At 38.5% G+C, this 18,993-nt stretch overlaps 1 non-coding gene across 1 annotated transcript; it reads right to left on the reverse strand.

Annotated features, from left to right (window-relative positions):
• Positions 1 to 17,018: 17,018 nt before the first annotated feature.
• On the reverse strand, positions 17,019 to 17,125 carry LOC141503663 (U6 spliceosomal RNA). The gene has a single exon (XR_012473004.1). It is a non-coding gene; the product is annotated as a U6 spliceosomal RNA (small nuclear RNA).
• Positions 17,126 to 18,993: the final 1,868 nt, after the last annotated feature.

The following is an 18,993-nucleotide window of genomic DNA, read 5'->3' on the forward strand; positions in this document are numbered from 1 at the left end:
AAAACTAACCTGCTTCCAGAGCTTTTCCCTACCAAAGATAAATGAAGCCTCTACTATGACATTCACACTTCAGATCCCACCAAGAAAAAGAGAAGATTCAAAGAAGTTTTTAACTGTAGACATTGTGGAGGATCTTCAGTGAAAATCTGTCTCTTTAAGGGAAAAGGGCAAGTTAAGTCCAGGAGGCCGGAGAGCAGGGAAAGCCAGCAGAAGGCTTTTAGCCACAGTGCAATCCAAGTCCCGACATCTTAATAATAACAGAGGTCCCGGAAGCTAGAGAGCAAGCCAGCATAGAGGACTCAAGCCTAAAGTCTGAACCATGAGAACACCAGGGTAAAAGATAGGACTGAGTTGGGGACAAACCACTGTTAAGTCAGAACCTGGACATGAAGGAACAAACTTCTACAAAGGCAAGGCTTGGACTGTGTAGGCAACATCTTGGCCAACAACAAGCCAGGAATCAGACCCCAGCCGCAGCAAAATAAAAGCTTGGATCTATACTACATGTACCCCAGGAGCAGAACTACAACAACAAAAATGAACAAAAAAGCTAAAAGAGTGTTCACCATAGAAAACTATGTCACAGATAAAGATGACTGCAATGCCATGTCTGAAGAAAAAAGCAGTGAAAAATCACTCACAGGAGAAGTATCAAAACAGTCTATAAATTCGTCTCAAATACAAAAGCTCATCGAAGAACTTAAAAAAGAAGGTAAAAAACAAAGAAGAGAGAAAGGAGAAAAAAATGAAAACATGAAATGCAAGAAAATTGTGACAAGTTGACCAAAGAAATCAATTCAATTAAAAACAAAAATAACCAACTGGAAAAGGAAACACAAAAGATAATTGAAGAAAATAAAACCCTAAAAATTAGAACTGAACAATTAGAAACTAATGAATAGGGGCGGCTAGGTGGCGCAGTGGATAGAGCACAGGCCCTGGAGTCAGGAGTACCTCAGTTCAAATCCAGCCTCACACACTTAATAATTACCTAGCTGTGTGGCCTTGGGCGAGCCACTTAACCCCAGTGCCTTGCAAAAAAACTAAAAAGAAAAAAGAAATGAAAAGAAAAGGAAGAAACTAATGAATCTATAAGACTATAAGATTCCATCAAACAAAATAAAAAGGCTGAAAAATATTGCAGAAAATGTAAAGTACCTTTTAGGGAAAAAGAATGACCTAGAAAACAGATCCAGAGAGACAATCTATACCAATATTTGAACTACCACTACCAGAAAGCCTGGACCAACAAAAGAACCTGGAAAACGTCATGCAGGAAATTATAAGGGAAGACTGCCCTAATCTACTAGAACAAGATAACAATATAACAATTAAAAGAATCCACAGAACCCCTCCAGAAAGAGACCCCAGGAAAAAAACTCCAAGGATTGTAATAGCCAAATTCTAAAACCCTCAAATAAAAGAGAATACTGCAAGCGGCAAAAATAAAACAATTCAAATACAAAGGGAACACAATCAGACTAACACAGGACCTATCAGCTCCAACATTGAAGGATTGGAAGAACTGGAATAACATATTTCAGAGAACTAAAGACCTGGGATTACAACCCAGAATGTACTACTACCCTGCAAAATTCAGCATATATTTTCAGGGAAAAAGATAGATGTACAATGAAATACAGAACTTCTAGAATTTCCTGACACAAAGACCAGAACTAAATAGAAAATTCAATCACCAAATACATGACAGAAGAGTTACATAAAAAAAAAAAGGTAAATGAAAAAGGGGACTGGAAAAACAAAATTGATTTAAAAATGTTGGTCCCTAAAAGGGAAGATATGACAATTGTAAAGGATATGGGTATAATGGGGTCTTGACTCTCAATTGAAGAGGTCCAAGATCACATCAGTATGTGTTTGAGACAAAAAGCCCTAAAAAAAAAAAAACTGGGATGATAACTTTAAGTTAAGTGTCACATTTTACTTTGACTTACTTTAATCACAAGGTGCTAATCACCTTGTCTAATGAGGGCATCATAAACTGGGAGAACCTGAGACAATGTCTCTGTTACAATCAGTTGTAAAGTTCTCAGTGAGACCTCTAGATCCTCCAAGTACTTAGAGTTCTCCAAATTCCTTACAGTTAACTAGATCGGCATTTGGTGATTAATTTAACTAGGGGGTTAATTACTCTGGGTGGAGGAGGGTGTAAAGTATAAAATAAAATGGATCTGGGGGAGGGGCACAAATAGTTCAAGAAATGATATGGCTTTGGACAATACTTTGACTCATGAAGAGGACTGTGTATACTTGTAAGATACTTGAAAAGGGGGGTAAGGTAAAAAATGATTATAGTTATAATTTGATGCAATTTAAATTAATTTTGCTTATCAAGCAATCAAGTAAGCACTCTTGTGATATCTTGATAACAAGAGGAGTTTATCAAGCAATCAAATAATCTAACTGTGATTGATGATACCTGATCAATAATATTAGAGCACCAAGGAAAGAGACACAAAGATTTATAATTTTAGAGGGAAAGAAGGGAGAATGTGAATGCTGAGTAAATTCTATTCAATAGATTTAGCCCAGTGAGGGAAAAAGATACATTCCCACTTGGTCTTAAAAATCTAACTTAATCTACAGGGCTGGGGGGGGGGGGGGGCGGGGCGGGGGGCGGTGAAGAGAATGTGAAAGATAAGGGAAAGAAGGGACTGATAAAAAGGAAGGGAAGGTATAAGTGAAAATAAACAGAAAGTTAAATTTCTAAAAGAAAAGTCAAAGGGGAAAGGTAGTAAAATTTTGGTGAGGAGGAATAAAAGAAAAGGAAAGAAATAAATATAAATGGAGAAAGATGGTATGGAGGTAAATACAGAACTAATAATCTTAACTGTAAATATGAATGGAATAGACTGTCACATTTGAAGCAGAGAGATACACACAGGGTAAAGGTAAAAGGTTGGAACAAAATATATTACGCCTCAATGGAATAAAAAACTCTGGGGAAAGGGCAGCTAGGTGGTGCAGTGGATAGAGCATCCGTCCTGGAGACAGGAGTACCTGAGTTCAAATCCGGCCTCATACACTTAATAATTACCTAGCTGTGTGGCCTTGGGCAAGCCACTTAACCCCATTGCTTAGCACCCCCCCCCAAAAAAAAGCTCTGGGGTAATGATCCTAATCTCAGACAAAATAAAAGCAAAAATCAATCTCATTAAAAGGGATAAGGAAGGAAGCTACATCTTCTTAAAAGGTAAATTGGAAATGAAGCTATATTATTACTAAGCATCCATGCACCTGGTGGTATAGCATCCAGATTCCTAGAGGAAAAGCTGAGTGAATTACAAAGAGACATAGAAAGCAAAACTTTAAAAATGGGAGATCTCAATCTCCCTCTCTCAGAATTAGATAAATATAAGAACAAAATAAGAAGGAAGTAAAGAAGGTGAATGAAATCTTAGAAAACTTAGATATGATAGACCTCTGGAGAAAACCTAATGGAGATAGAAAAGAATATACCTTTTTAGGGGAAGTACATGGCAGCTTTACCAAAATTGACCATGTACAAGGGCACAAAAACCTTAAAATCAAATGCAGAAAGGCAGAAATAATAAATACACACTTCTCAGACCATGATATAATAAAAACTACATGTAATAAAGGGTCAGGGAAAGATTAACCATGAACTAATTGGAAATTAAACAACTTTATCTTAAATAATGGGTAGATCAAATAGCAAATAATAGAAATAATAATTATATCCAACAAAATTATAATGATGAGCAATCATACCAAAATTTATAGGAGGGGAAACTTTATATCTCTAAATGCTTATATGAATAAAATAGAGAAAGAGATCAAAGAATTGAGTAAGCAACTGAAAAAGCTAGGAAAAGAACAAATTAAACAACCCCAATTAAATGCCAAATTAGAAATACTGAAAATCAAGGGAGAAATTAATAAAATGGAAAGCAAGAAAACCATTGGTCTCATAAATACAACTAAGTTGGTTTTATGAAAAAGTTAATAAAATAGACAATCCTGACTTTAAAAATGAGAGAAGATAACCAAATTACCAGTATCAAGAATGAAAAGGATGAACTAACCACCAATGAGGAGGAAATTAAACAGATAATTTGGAGCTACTTTGCTGAACTTTATGCCAATAAATTGGACAACATGGGTGAAATGGATGAATATTTACAAAAATACAAACTGCTCAGATTAACAGAAGAGGAAGTAAATTATTTAAATAATCCCATTTCAAAAAAAAAAAACTTGAAGAAACCATAAATAAACTCCCAAAGAAAAAGTCTCCAAGTCCAGATGGATTTACAAGTGATTTCTACCAAACATTTAAGGAACAATTAATTCCTATTCTTCATAAACTATTTAAAAAATAGGAAAAGAAGGAGTTCTGCCAAACTCCTTTTGTGACACCAACATGGCGCTGATACCTAAACTGGGAAGAACCAGAACAGATGAAGAACATTATAGACCAATCTCCCTAATGTACAGCAAGTTATTACCAAGATAATACACCATAATCAGGTTGTATTTACACTAGGCAGGTAAGGATGGTTCAACATTAGGAAAACACTCAGCATAATTTAACATATCAAGAGTAAAACCATATGATTATCTCAATAGATGCTGGAAAAAACCTTTGATAAAATATAACATCCAGGGGCGGCTAGGTGGCACAGTGGATAAAGCACCAGCCCTGGAGACAGGAGTACCTGGGTTCAAATCTGGTCTCAGACACTTAATAATTTACCTAGCTGTGTGGCCTTGGGAAAGCCACTTAACCCCATTTGCCTTGCAAAATCCTAAAATATATATATATGCACTAGAAAGTTTAGGAATAAATGGAGTTTTTCTTAAAATAATAAATATTATCTATCTAAAACCATCAACAAATAATATTCGTAATGGGAATAAACTCAGAACATTTCCAATAAATTCAAGGGTGAAAGAAGGATGCTCATTATCACCATTACTATTCAATATAGTATTGGAAATACTAGTAGTAGCAATAAGAGAAGAAAAAGAAATTGAAGGAATCAGAATTGGCAATGAGAAGCAAAAGCTTTCACTCTTTGCAGATTATATGATGGTGTACCTAGAAAACCTGAAAAAATCATCTTTAAAACTCTTTGAAACAATTAACAAATTCAGCAAAGTAGCAAGAAATAAAATAAACCCACATAAATAATGAGCATTTCTATATATGAACAACAAAACTCAAGAGCAAGAGATAGAAAGTGAAATTCCATTTAAAGTAACTGTAGACAACATTAAATACTTTGGGAATCTACCTCCCAAGACAAACCCAGAAACTGTATGAACACAATTATAAAGCTCTCCTCACCCAAATAAAATCAGATCTAAATAACTGGAAAAAACGTCAAATGCTCAAGGTTAGGTTGAGCTAATATAATCAAAATGACAATTCTATCCAAATTAAATTACTTATTCAGTGCCATACCAATCAAATTATCAAATAACTACTTTACAGAGCTAGACAAAAATAGTAACAAAATTCATCTGGAACAACAAAAGGGCAAGAATAGCGAGGGAACTGATGAAAAAAAAATGTGAAGGGAGGTGGCCTAGCTCTACCAGATCTAAAACTATATTGTAAAGCAGCAGTCATCAAAACTGCCTGGTACCGGTTAAGAAATAGAGTAATGGATCAGTGGATTAGGATAGGTTAAAAAGAATATTAATAAATGACTACAGTAATCTACCATTTGACAAACTCAAAGACATTAACTTCTGGGATAAGAACTCACTATTTGACAAAAATTGTTAGGAAAATTGGAAAATAGTATGGCAAAAACTAGGCATAGACCCACATCTCACACCCTATACCAAAATAGTATCAAAATGGGTACAGGATTTAGACATAAAGAACAATAGCCACAGATAAATTAATAGACCAAAAAATACTCTATCTGATCTATGGAAAACAGATACCAAACAAAACAAAACAAAAATTAGAGCACATGATAACTGAAAATGAATGATTATATTAAATTAAAAATGTTTTGCATTAATAAAATCAATGCTGTCAAAATTAGAAGGAAAGCAGAAAGCTAGAAAACAATCTTCACAAGCAGGAGTTCTGATAAAGATCTCATTTCGAAAATATATAGAGAATTGCATCAAATTTATAAGGTCACAAAACATTCCCCAATTGCTAAATGTTCAAAGGATATGAACAGTTTTCAAAGGAAGAAATTAAAGCTATATATAATCATATGAAAAAATGCTCCAAATCACTATTGATTAGAGAAATACAAATTAAAACAACAATGAGGTATCATCTCACATCTATTAGATTAGCCCAGATGAGAAAAAGGGAAGATGATCAATGTTGGAGAGGATGTGGGAGGATTGAGACATTGCTGGTGGAGTTGTGAAGGGATCCAAGTTTTCTGGAGAGTGATATGGAACTATGCCCAAGAAGCAATAAAACTGTTCTTACCCTTTGATCTAGCAATTCCAATTCTAAGACTATATCCAGAAGAAATTGTAAAAAATGAGGAAAAAGTCCCACATGTTCCAAAATATTCATAGCAACTCTTTTTGTAGTGTCAAAGAATTGGAAATTGAGGAAATGCCCATCAATTGGGGAATGGCTAAACAATCAGAGGAAGAAAATCAAAACAAAACAAAGCAAAAAAAACCCCACATGGAATAAAAAACCACCCCTATCAAATCTGATGAACAATTTATAAAATTTATCTCTTATGTATCTCTTTCCCTTAACCATAATTCCTCATGCCAAAAATTACTAATTTGTAAATATGTTTAACAAAATATGTATGTAAAATGCTGACCTGACTGTTCCCTACTGAGGGGAGGGGAGTGGGAAGGAAGAGTGGAGGAAAATTTTGTAACTTGGAAATATTCATGTACAAATGGATGAAAATTTAAAAAAATAAATTCAATATACAAAAAAAATTGTATAAAAAGAGAGACCTTGAGAGACTTCTTGTATTGCTTATTCTGACCACCATGAAAGTGGTGTAAGTTCTCCGTGAAATAATGTTTTTGGCAAGCATATGTTTGGCACTCAAACAATGTGGTCAGTCCATCAGAGTTGCTTTCTCTGTGGCAGAGTTTGAATATTTGGCAGTTTAAATGAGAAAAGATCTCAGTGTCTGGTGATAACATACCAGGTGATCTTCAGAATCTTCTTAAGATAATTTATTTTTATTTATTTATTTTTGGGGTTTTTTTTCACAAGGTAAAGGGGTTAAGTGACTTGCCTAAGGTCATATAGCTAGATAAGTATTATTTGTCTAAGGCTGAATTTAAACTAAGATCCTCCTGACTCCAGGGCCAGTGCTCTATCCACTATGCCACCTAGCTGCCCCTTCTTAAGACAATTTAAATGGAAGTGATTCAGTTTTCTGGCATAGTACTCGTCCATGCTATGTCCGGGTTTTATAGGCATACAACAATGAGGTGAACACAAGGATTCTGTAGACCTTCAGTTTGGCAGTCAGTGTACTCCTTCAGAGTCTCCCAAAAGCTCTGGCAGTGTACATGCCAACCTCCTTATCAATGTGTTCATACCTGAGAAGTATACTATCAAGGTAAGTGAACTTATCCACAGTATTCAAAACTTCTCCATTTGCTGTATTGTTCTACATGTGGATGGTGTTGTACTGACTGATACAGCACCTGTGTTTTCTTTTTTTTAAATTTATTTTTATTAAAGATATTATTTGAGTTTTACAATTTCCCCCCCATCTTGCTTCCCTCCCCCCACCCGCCCCCCACAGAAAGCACTCTGTCAGTCTTTACTTTGTTTCCATGTTGTACCTTGATCCAAATTGGGTGTGATGAGAGAGAAATCATATCCTTAAAGAGAAGAGAAGTCTAAGAGGTAACAAGATCAGACAATAAGTTATCTGTTTTTTTTTCTAAATTAAGGGGAATAGTCCTTGCACTTTGTTCAAACTCCACAGCTCCTTATCTGGATACAGATGGTACTCTCCTTTGCAGACAGCCCAAAATTGTTCCTGATTGTTGCACTGATGGAATGAGCAAGTCATTCAAGGTTGAACATCACTCCCATGTTGCTGTTAGGGTGTACAGTGTTTTTCTGGTTCTGCTCATCTCACTCAGCATCAGTTCATGCAAATCCCTCCAGGTTTCCCTGAAATCCCATCCCTCCTGGTTTCTACTAGAACAATAGTGTTCCATGACATACATAGACCACAGTTTGCTAAGCCATTCCCCAATTGAAGGACATTTACTGGATTTCCAATTCTTTGCCACCACAAACAGGGTTGCTACAAATATTTTTGTACAAGTAATGTTTTTACCCCTTTTCCTCATCTCTTCAGGGTATAGACCCAGTAGTGGTATTGCTGGGTCAAAGGGTATGCACATTTTTGTTGCCCTTTGGGCATAGTTCCAAATTTCTCTTCAGAAAGGTTGTAAGAGTTCACAGCTCCACCAACAGTGTAATAGTGTCCCAGATTTCCCACATTCCTTCCAACAATGATCATTAGCCTTCCTGGTCATACTGGCCAATCTGAGAGGTGTGAGGTGGTACCTCAGAGAAGCTTTAATTTGCATTTCTCTAATAATTAATGATTTAGAGCATTTTTTCATATGGCTATGGATTACTTTGATCTCCTCATCTGTAAATTGCCTTTGTATATCCTTTGGCCATTTGTCAATTAGGGAATGGCTTTTTGTTTTAAAAATATGACTCAGTTCTCTGTATATTTTAGAAATGAGTCCTTTGTCAGAATCATTAGTTGTAAAGATTGTTTCCCAGTTTATTACATTTCTTTTGCTCTTGGTTACATTGGTTTTATCTGTGCAAAAGCCTTTTAATTTAATGTAATCGAAATCATCTAATTGGTTTTTGCACCTGTGTTTTCTTGTTAATTGTTAGACCGATTTTGCACAAGCAGCAGAGAATCAATCCATGCATCTCAGCTTCAGAGGCTGCATTGAGGGCACAATCTTCTGCAAACAGAAGACCATGCACCAATGCTCCCTCCACTTTGGTCTTGGCTTGTAGCATTTTCCAGTTGAAAAAGAGGCCACGTTCATCCTCAGTGAAGGCATTTGAAAACATCATGCTAAAAATAGTATGGGAGTAAGGAGATATCCTTGTTTCACTCTATTGCTGACTGGGAAAGATCATCATCCCCTATCCAGAACTGCATCAAAATCGATATACCATACTGATCAAGTTCTCTAGGCAACCAGATTTTGACATACTTTTACATAAGCCCTCATGACCAGCAGTATCAAAGGCCTCGGTCAGATCTACAATGTTGTATATAGACTCCTGTTCCATTCCTGGCATTTTTCCTGGAGTAGTCAGGCAGCAAACACCATTATCAACTGTTCCTCAACCCTTTCTGAAGCCACACTGGCTCTCAGGGAGGTGACCATCTTCCAGGAGAGGGATCAGCCTATTGAGAAGGACTCTGGCAAGAATGACCTGCAATGACTAAGAGAGAAACACCCTTGTGATTGTCACAGGACAATCTATTCCTTTTACCTTTATAGAGATGGACAATGGAAGCATCCTTGAACTCCTGAAGGATAACCTCTTCAGACCATATAACCTGGAAAATTTCAGTGAACTTTTATATGAGCAATGGATCCCCCCCACACACCTTGTAGATCTTAGCTGGAACAGAATCAGTACCAGGTACTTTGTCATATGAAAACAGCCTAATGGCATTCAAAATCTCTTCTTCATATGGAACTTCAGTTAGGGAGGTACTGATTTTGATTTGAAGTATATGGTCAGTGGTTTCAGCATTGATTGAAGATGACCTATTGAGAACAGTATGGAAGTGTTCAGTCCATCTGTCTAGGATCATGTCCCTATCACTATTCAATGTATTTCCATCAGCACTGAGTAGTTGAAATATACCATAGGTCTTTGATCCATAAATAGTCCTGGGGCACCATAAAAACATTTCAAATTGTTTCTTTCATATAAAACTGAATTTCATCTGCCTCCTCATGAGTCAGGAATCCTGCATCTCTCTAAATTCCACTTGTACTTTTCTTTTGATGGAACTATTCTGCTGGTAAACCCTGTGAAGTTCTCATTTTTCTTTTATTAACTTCTGTATTTCCCCTTTTTATCAAACCCATCTTGATGTTCACAAGTATTCTGACCCAGGTGAACAAATACAGTGCTATACAACAGATCTCTGAAACCTGCCACTCTTTTTCTGCTCCACTGTTGCCAACTCCAGAAAAACATGTATCCAGCTCCAACTTCCGTAAGCTGGCCTTCATTTGCCAGCCTTGTTTCACTCGGGGCTGAGCAGGGATGACAAAGGACAAACTGCTGAAGCTGATGGGCCAAAGTACAATCTTTGATTCCATTTAGTGTAAACACACAAATTTCATCTGTCATTACCATTAGCATCTGGTAGTATCAGAAAGGCTGCCCATTCTAAAAATCCTGGACCTACTTTGAGCTCCAAATCAGATTGGGAGGAAACTCAGAGGCTGGCCATTGAAGCCTGTCCAAATCTGCAAAGAAAGCCCAGGGAGACCTTTCTTGGACTTGGGATGCAGTCATTCAATTATTTTTTCCATTATTTCCTTCAGCTGGTTTTGTACTTGACCTGTCTCATCTTACATGTTATTCTCTGATGAAGCAAGTCATTCTCTATTGACCGCTTCTTGGGGATTTTTTTCAGGTTTTTCTCTTTTCCCATGCAGATTACTTGAATAACTATTCTCTCCCTCTCTTTCTTAGCTTCATTCCCTCCCATGGAAGCAAAACATTCACATGTGAAAAGCAAAAGTATACCTCTCTGAGTTCTCCTTTTAGCTTTTCTTAGGTTCTTCTCAGGATTGAATCTTGTTCAAATTCTTTAACTATGACTATAAATCCATCTGAAAGGTCTGCAGGTATCTTGCATGATTTCCAATTCTAGCTATTGCTATTGATGCACTAGAGCATTTACAGGAGATTGTACCCTTTATTCTCCCACTAATTTAGTTTTTGGTTATATTTATATTATCTCATAGGATTTTGTAAGCTGTTGTCCTCTTCAGTGTCTCTGTTGTATTCTGAAGAATATGAAAGAAAGATGGCGACAGGAGAGTACCGTCTCTTAGGTGCTCTCAATCAAAATTTATATGCTAAGGACTCTAACTACATTTTCGAGAGACAGAACCCACAGAGGGATCCAGTGAGGCAGTTCACCAACCCAAGGTAACCTGGAAAAGAGCGGAAAGGCTCAGCTCCATGGGGTCTGAGGGGTGGCCCACCAGAGGGGCAGCCCTCCAGATGAACTTCAGCCTCCTGGAAGCAGCCCCAGGGTGCTGGGAGCTTCTGCTCACAGCAGCGAGGGCAGTTTCCTGACCTACACCCCAGGGAGCAGCAGGCTCAACTTGGGGGATCAGCGGGGTGGGGGGGACCTCTGCCAGAGTGAAGAGTATGAAAGAAACTTGACTCCCTTGTACTCAGTCATCTTGACTGGAAAATCTTAGGAACCTCCTTGAGGATATCTTTGAGAAATGGTTAGGCCTCTATCTCACTCTTGGGATATAATGAGAAGAAGCTGGAGGTCAGGAGACAGGATTGTGGTTCCAACTCCCCTTACTCCCCCCTCCCCCCAGGAGGTTTGGATCCTGCACTTACTAACTTTGTGACTTGGTGCAAGTCACTTTAACTGCACAGCCTCAGTTCCCTCACCTGTTAAGTGGGGAAGATAATAGTGCTTACCTTCCAGTGAGAATCAGATGACCTACTGCAATATATGCCAAGTACTTTGCCAACCTTAAAGGAAGATTTAAATGGTAGCTTTTATTACATGTTGTGTGGCTTTGGACAAGTTGTGTTCCTCTCTGGATTTGATAAAGTGATTTCTTTTATAAAGACTCCTTCCAAAGATCTCTTGAGTGTTCTCTTGGACTTCAGTTGTAGGATAACCAGATGAGGTTGGGCCTTAGAACTAATTGCTCATAAGGTTGTGAGAAAGAAGAGAGTCTGAAAAAACTGTTAAGAGTATTTCACATCCTAACTCTTGTCCTTCTTACCAGTTCTCCAGCCCCCAATCCTCCAGCCAACAAGCAAACACCTCTTCTCTTGTTTGATTTCTTAAAAGAAAATCACTTGAAAGGAAGAGACAAACTTGTTTGTGTTCCATTCATTTAGCCTTTTCTCATCATTGAAACTGAATGGTGAATGGTGAATGGTGAATGGGTTAGCTGGCTCACAGACTGAAAGGCCTTTACTCCCTTCGAATTTTCTACACAAAGCACCTATGGCTCCATTAGCATGCTTGGTTAGAGCCCAATACAGGCAAGGCTAAGGTCATGGTCACTTATAATTGCTTACTTGGCTTCCCTTAATCCTGGTCAGCTGTCACCTGACTGACTAATGATGCTGATCACCAGGGAAATGGAAGAGAGTGTCTTGAATCAATGTAAGCACCTCCCCACTCTTTTAAACCAACCCATAGAATTTTAGAGCTCATTAAAAGGAACCTTAGCAATCATATCTTCTAATCTCCTCATTTCACGTGGAACACAGGTAGGTATTGCTGTGGAGTGTCTAGTCATTCAGCTGGTTACACAGCTCCCCCTCCTTAATGCATAGCAATAGAAGCGACTCTTTCCAAGGCCCTTCCTATCTCCTTCCTGGAAAGTATGATCCTGTTCCTGATCATTCCCTAACCCCTTTCCCTAAGAAAATTTAATCAGCCATAACTTCTCATATAAATTACCTTTCTTTTTATCATAAGTGCAATATAAGGACCCTTAGGCCTATGTGATTCCTTTCTCTGCTTTATAGAGTTTATAGCAGAAGAAAAATATTAAGCTCACAATTGCTTAGAGCCCCCAGTTAGGAAAATTCCTACTGGTTCAGACAAAAGTTTTCTCTGATTTCTCAACTGGGAAATTTTCATTGTGAAAACTTCAGAAATCATCAAGTTCTCTGAATCAGAGCTTGGTTTATTGTATTGTTGATTGCCTAGACTTAAGAAAGTGATGGAGAAAATGTTAATAATGGAGATGAAACTGAAAAGTATATACTGCCAAATTTTGGAGAGATGCTGGTTAAATATTTGCCAGCACAAGCCTGTCAATTAGTGAAATAAGCATTTATTATGTGCTAGGCACTTTAAAAATCATATCTCATCTGATTCTCACAACATCCTTGAGAAGTCAGGGTTATCATTATCCTATTTTACAGTTAAGGAAATTGAGGCAAGCAGTGGTGAAATGACTTGCCTAGGGTCAAATAGCTGGGAGGTTGAATTTGAACTCTCTTCGCTGTGCCATCTAGTTGTCTCTAATGGAAAAGATAACTAATTCAAACTTTTCAACCAAGCAGTATACAAAGAGGAAAAGGAAATAATAAACAGAGAAAAGTTACTCGAATGAAGAGGGATTGGGAAAGGTTTTGTGTAGAAGGTGAGATTTTTTTTAGCCGAATTGAAGGAAACCAGGGAAGCCAGGAGGCAAAGATGAAGAGAAAAGCATCCCAGATGTGGAGAACTACCAGGACAAATGCATGGAGTTGGGAGATGGGGTGTCAAATGGGGGGCAAGTGATATAGTAGATGATCTTTGAGATCATTTCTACTACAATTCTATGATAATTCTATTATGAGGGGAGCAGGTAGGCAATGGGACTTGCCCTCAGTGATTCTGTCATTCCCAGAGGAGAGCAAGAAGAATTTAGAATCCACAAAGTCACCTCCCCTCACCCCTACCCTTTTTGCTTCTCTGGGGAAGTGACTAATGCAGCTGTCATAGGCACTAACCTCTAAGCCCCAGGGAATAGCTGGCTGCATTCATAGCTGTCTTTGTCTTAGACCATAACATCCTGACCCTCAGAAAATCTGAAGAAAAGAAGATAAGGAAAAAAGGAATTCCTTAATCAAGGCAAGATCTTTTATTCTCAAGGAAGCAACAAAAAAACCCCATGGTTGGGCTGGACTGGACTGACTGGGCTGGGTGGTGTGGAGAACACAATGAGGTCATTTCACCAGAGAAGTAAAATAGGGTGCTCACAGAAAATACACTTCTCCGAGACAACTTATACACTCACCTTCTAGGAGGGTCTTTGTCTATTTTCAAGCTATTATTGCATTTGGATTTTTTTCCTAGGTCAGTCAAGTTGGATGGTTTCAAGCACTGGCACTAACAGGGAGTCATTTCTAGTTTGCTAATATTGTCCCCACCCTCACCACAGTCACACAGGCTCACATCAGTAGCATCCTCAGCTCTCCTCTCACAATCACTCCACATATCCAATGTGGTCTAAGTCTTGTCTGCTCATGTCTGGATTAGTGCAAAGCCCTTCCCCTCACACCCCCAGATCCATCCTCCATTCAGCTACCAGAGTGATTTTCCAAAAGGGCAGGTCTGGCCCTATCTGACCAGCCCTGCCACTACTGGATAAATTGCTGGTGGTGTCCTCATCCTTGTTGTTGGGTTGTTTTTCAGTTGTGTCTGACTCTTTGTGACCCTTTTTGGATGGCACAGACACTGCAGTGGTTTACCATTTTCTTCTCCAGAAAATTGTTTAGGTTTTAGTTTCTGTTGTTATGATTTTGCTTTTCATCTAGAAAGTGATATTATATCCTGATATTAGCGAGATTGACATCTGGGATGAATTCAAGATTCTAGATCCAGAGAGTACAGTTAGGAGATTAGAACAACAGTGCAACAGAGAGGTGATGGGAACTCTGAGGATGGAAGGGAGGAGTGAGCAGCATGATTGGGGAGGAAGAGAATGGATATTATTTCAGAGGTAGAAATAATAGGGCTTGACTGAGATTAAAGGGGGTGGGGAAAAAAGGAGGTGGAAAGGACCATTTGTTTGTTTACCTTACTTCTAATCTTGCTCAAAGCTACCCCTTTGTCCATCTTTCTGATTTCTTTTTTTAAAAATATTTTTAATTTTTATTTATTTAAGGTAATGGGGTTAAGTGATTTGCCCAAGGCCACACAACTAGGCAATTATTAAGTGTCTGAGGCTGGATTTGAACTCAGGTCCTCTTGACTCCAGGGCCAGTGCTTCATCCACTGCACCACCTAGCTGCCCCCATCTTTCTTATTTATGTTGATGGTGTGTCACCCCTATTTCCCTCACCCATAATTTAGGAGCCGTTTTTGGTTCATCTTTCCTTCAAGGTCTAATTAATATGGCACCTTTTTCATTAAGTCTTCCTTATCATAGGATCATGGATCATAGGGAAGAAGAGGACCTCAGAATCCAGTCCCCTTGTTTAACAGAGGAGGAAACTGAGGCCCAGGGAAAGGAAGGAAATAAAAACAATCTTTCCTTTCTCATGAAACACAGAAAATAGTATTCTACCTTTGTATTGTATTTATTTGTTCAAATGTCACACACACACACACACACACACACACACAGACACATCTATTAAATTCAAAACTCTGAAAGACCAGGGGCTATCATTTTTCAATTGTGTATTTTCAACAGCTGCCATAGAGCTTTATACATAACAGACACTGGATAAATGTTTGGTTTGAACTGAAGTGAGTTTCTGTCAAGATTCCAACTCTGCTGTGGGTGGAGAGAATTTAAAATTCCTGGTTAGGTGTGGCTGCTGCCTCCTGGCCTTCAGTCAGAAAAGAGGCCTGGGAGCTACCCCGAGGCAAGAGCCAGGTAGACCACCTCTAAGGTGGCCAAGTCCCACATGTTTGCAATTAGATTCTCATGGCCTTGGCTCTCTGACCACTCTTCCCATGTTCTACAGTCCTTGGCCAAGATGTCAGCAAGGATGATACCTCTCCTCCTCTTCTTCCAGCCATTTGTTCCAATCTGCTTTTTGACCACAGTTCTCCAGGCCTCTAAGTGCTCCTTGGGCTCTGTCCAACAAGCGACCAGTGATGGAAGACTTCCAGATGTGCCAGGCCTTCCTTGAACAGGAGGAACCAGCCCACCTCTGCCCTACAGGACCTTGCATTCAGTTCCCTCAAGTCCTTTCCTTTCAATTCCAGCTTCCCTTAGGCAAGCAAGTCTGCCTTTACCACCTCAAAATAAAATGGCTGTCTTACTGCCTTGTCCTCAAATACTCCTCATGTGCCCTTAAAAAAATCATATATACATATATATTTATAGATTGTGTATGTGTGTAGGTAAGTGTATATATTTATATATAGTTAGTAATAGTTATATAACTTATATAGTTATATAGTTATATACATTGCCCTGCTTGTTTGTATTCCCTTCTGTTCTCTTCTGTCAATTTTTAAATGATTCTTCCATGTCTGTCTCTTCCTTTCTTCCTTCCTTCCTTTATTCTCTCCCTCCTTTTCTTTCTTTTTTACTTCATCCTTTCTTCCTTCTTCTTTCCCTCCCTTCTTTTCTCCCTCCCTTCCTTCCTTCTTCCTCCTTCCCTCCTTTCCTTCCTTCTTCCCTCCCTTTCTTCCTCCTTCCCTTTCTTTCTTTTCCTTCCTTCCTTTCTCTTCTCTTTCTCTCTCCCTTCCTTCCTTCCTTTCTTCCTCTCTTCTTTCTCTCTGTCTCTCTTCCTTTAAAGCTGTAGCTCTAAATCCGAGGAGGAAAAAGAGCATGCCAGCAGAGGTGGTTTGGAAACACCAGAATAACTCAACTATCAGCTGCTTTGGCCAATCTTCCCACTGGAGAAAAGTCATAGTACAGTCCAATGTCAAGGGTCCCTGCTTTGGGGGGGAGGTTTTCTCAATTTTCCTGAGGGGGTTGAATATGAACCCTCTTCAAGGCAAAAGAGAATCAAATGAAGATTAGTGAAGGCTGACCCATAAACAATGCCCCAAACTAGCTTGTCTTGCTATCACCCCCCATTTTAAACAGTTTTGTCAGGGCAGCTAGGTGGCACAGTGGATAGAGCACCTGCCCTGAAGTCAGGAGTACCTGAGTTCAAATCCAGCCTCAAACACTTAGTAATTTTCTAGCTGTGTGGCCTTCGGTAAACCACTTAACCCCATTTGCCTCGCAAAATCCTAAAAAACAATTTTAAGCAAAATCTTTGTTTTAGACAATTGTGAATTTGGCAAACACCAACAAGTAAAAACATTCCTACATAAAAAGAAAAATGTTTCACGAATTTGCGTGTCATCCTCGCACAGTGGTCATGATAATCTTCTCTATATCATTCCAGTTTTAGTATATGTGCTGCCAAAGTGAGCACCATACAAAGAAAAACAGAAAGAATTGCTTCTGAAATCACAAGTCTAATGAAAAGCAACTTGTTTTTAAGTATATATTTATAATGAGTACAGGAGCTAGGATCAGTTTGCAGGAACCCATTGTTAAATTTTCAGTAAGAGCATGTACATCCGGGAAACTAACAGGCATGACAAATTTGAACTTAATATATTTGATTTGATTTCCTACACTTAACAAGTGAAGGAGAAAATTTTAATAATGCAAATTAAATTAAAAACTGTGCTCTACATATATTTTTTTCAGAGCTGGTTTTTAAACATTTACCAACAAAACCCCTATACACATTTATCTATCTATCTATCTATCTATCTATCTATCTGATGATGTATGTCCTTCATTCTTGAAGAAGACTGACATCAAGCAGTGATGCCTTGAAAAGCACATGAATTAGATTTGTGTGGGGGGTGCTGTGCTAAGTCACCAAGCTCCCTTTATCCTCCAGAGCCAACTAGGTCCAGTGGCCAGATATATATCACAGAATGACTGGAGATGGCCCTGGATACAAGGCAATCAGATCACACAGCTAGTAAGTGTGAAGTGTCTGAGGCCAAATTTGAACTCAGGTTCTCCCATCTATCTATATAGACACACATACACACATATATACACACACATATACCCAATTAAGCACATTAGCTCCAAAACTATCTTTTTTTGTCTGTGTCACTATCTGAACTACCTTTCATGGATTGTCTTTAAATGTTCCTTTTTTCTTCCTTATTTTGACATTGCCATCATTAACCCCTCCTCCCTCCCTCCCTCCTTTCCCTGCAAAAAATTCTCCCTTGTAACAAATTAGCATAATTAAACCAAAAAAATCCACATAGTGATCATTTTCATTTCTGAAAAGATAGGTATCGTTCTGTACTCTTATTCCATCACCTGTTTCATCGTTGGTTCTCTGGAATCATGGTTGGTTACATTAATTACCAATTTAATGTCTCTCAAAGATGTTTATTTGACTTGATGATATTGGAAATTAGTTATGTGAATTGTTTTCCTAATGCTGCACACATCACTGTGCCTCCATTCATAGATGCATTCTTCTCTGAAACTGTCCCTTTTTTCATTTATTACTATGTATTAATATGCAGAGGCATCTAAGGACTACTATAGTGGATACAGCACTGAACCTAGAGTCAGAAAGATCTGAATTCAAATATAGCCTCAGGCACTTACTAGCTTTGTGACCTTGGGCAAGTTCACTTCACCCTATTTGTCTAAGTTTTCTCATCTGTAAAATAAGCTGCAGAAGTAAAAGGCAAAGCATTCCAGTATCTGTCCAAGAAAACTCCAAATAGGGTAACAAAAAGTCAGACGCAACTGAAATGACTGAATAACAACAATTAATATGTTGGAGACAGCTATGTGACTTAGTGGATAAAGTGCTGGGCCTGGAGTCAGGAAGACTTGAGTTCAAATCAGTTCTCAGACACTTACTATATAGCAGGGTGACTCTGGGTAAGTCATCTAATCTGTTTGCCTTAATCCAGTGGAGAAGGAAATGGCAAACCACTCTAATATTTTTGCAAATAAAAAACCACGGACAGTATTGGCATTGGTCCACAGAATCAGGTTGAAAGATATTTGAGGAAGTCAAATGAGTCCAGACAAGAGGTCAATTCCAGTTGCTTATGGGTCTTGTATAAAAACATTGTTAGCTAGACCAAGAAGATTCCAGAAGTCAGGAGGAGCTGAGGGCAAGGAAGGTAGAGAGAAGAGGCCTCAGCTTCCTCCTGGGCCAGGTCTCTTCCCCCTCCCCTTTAACCAGAAGAGGACCTCATCAGCTTCCAAAGAATCCAGAAGATGTTGGATCATTTGGCCATCATG

The sequence above is a fragment of the Macrotis lagotis genome, chromosome X (genome assembly GCF_037893015.1).
Source record: "Macrotis lagotis isolate mMagLag1 chromosome X, bilby.v1.9.chrom.fasta, whole genome shotgun sequence".
NCBI classification, from domain to species: Eukaryota; Metazoa; Chordata; class Mammalia; order Peramelemorphia; family Peramelidae; genus Macrotis; species Macrotis lagotis.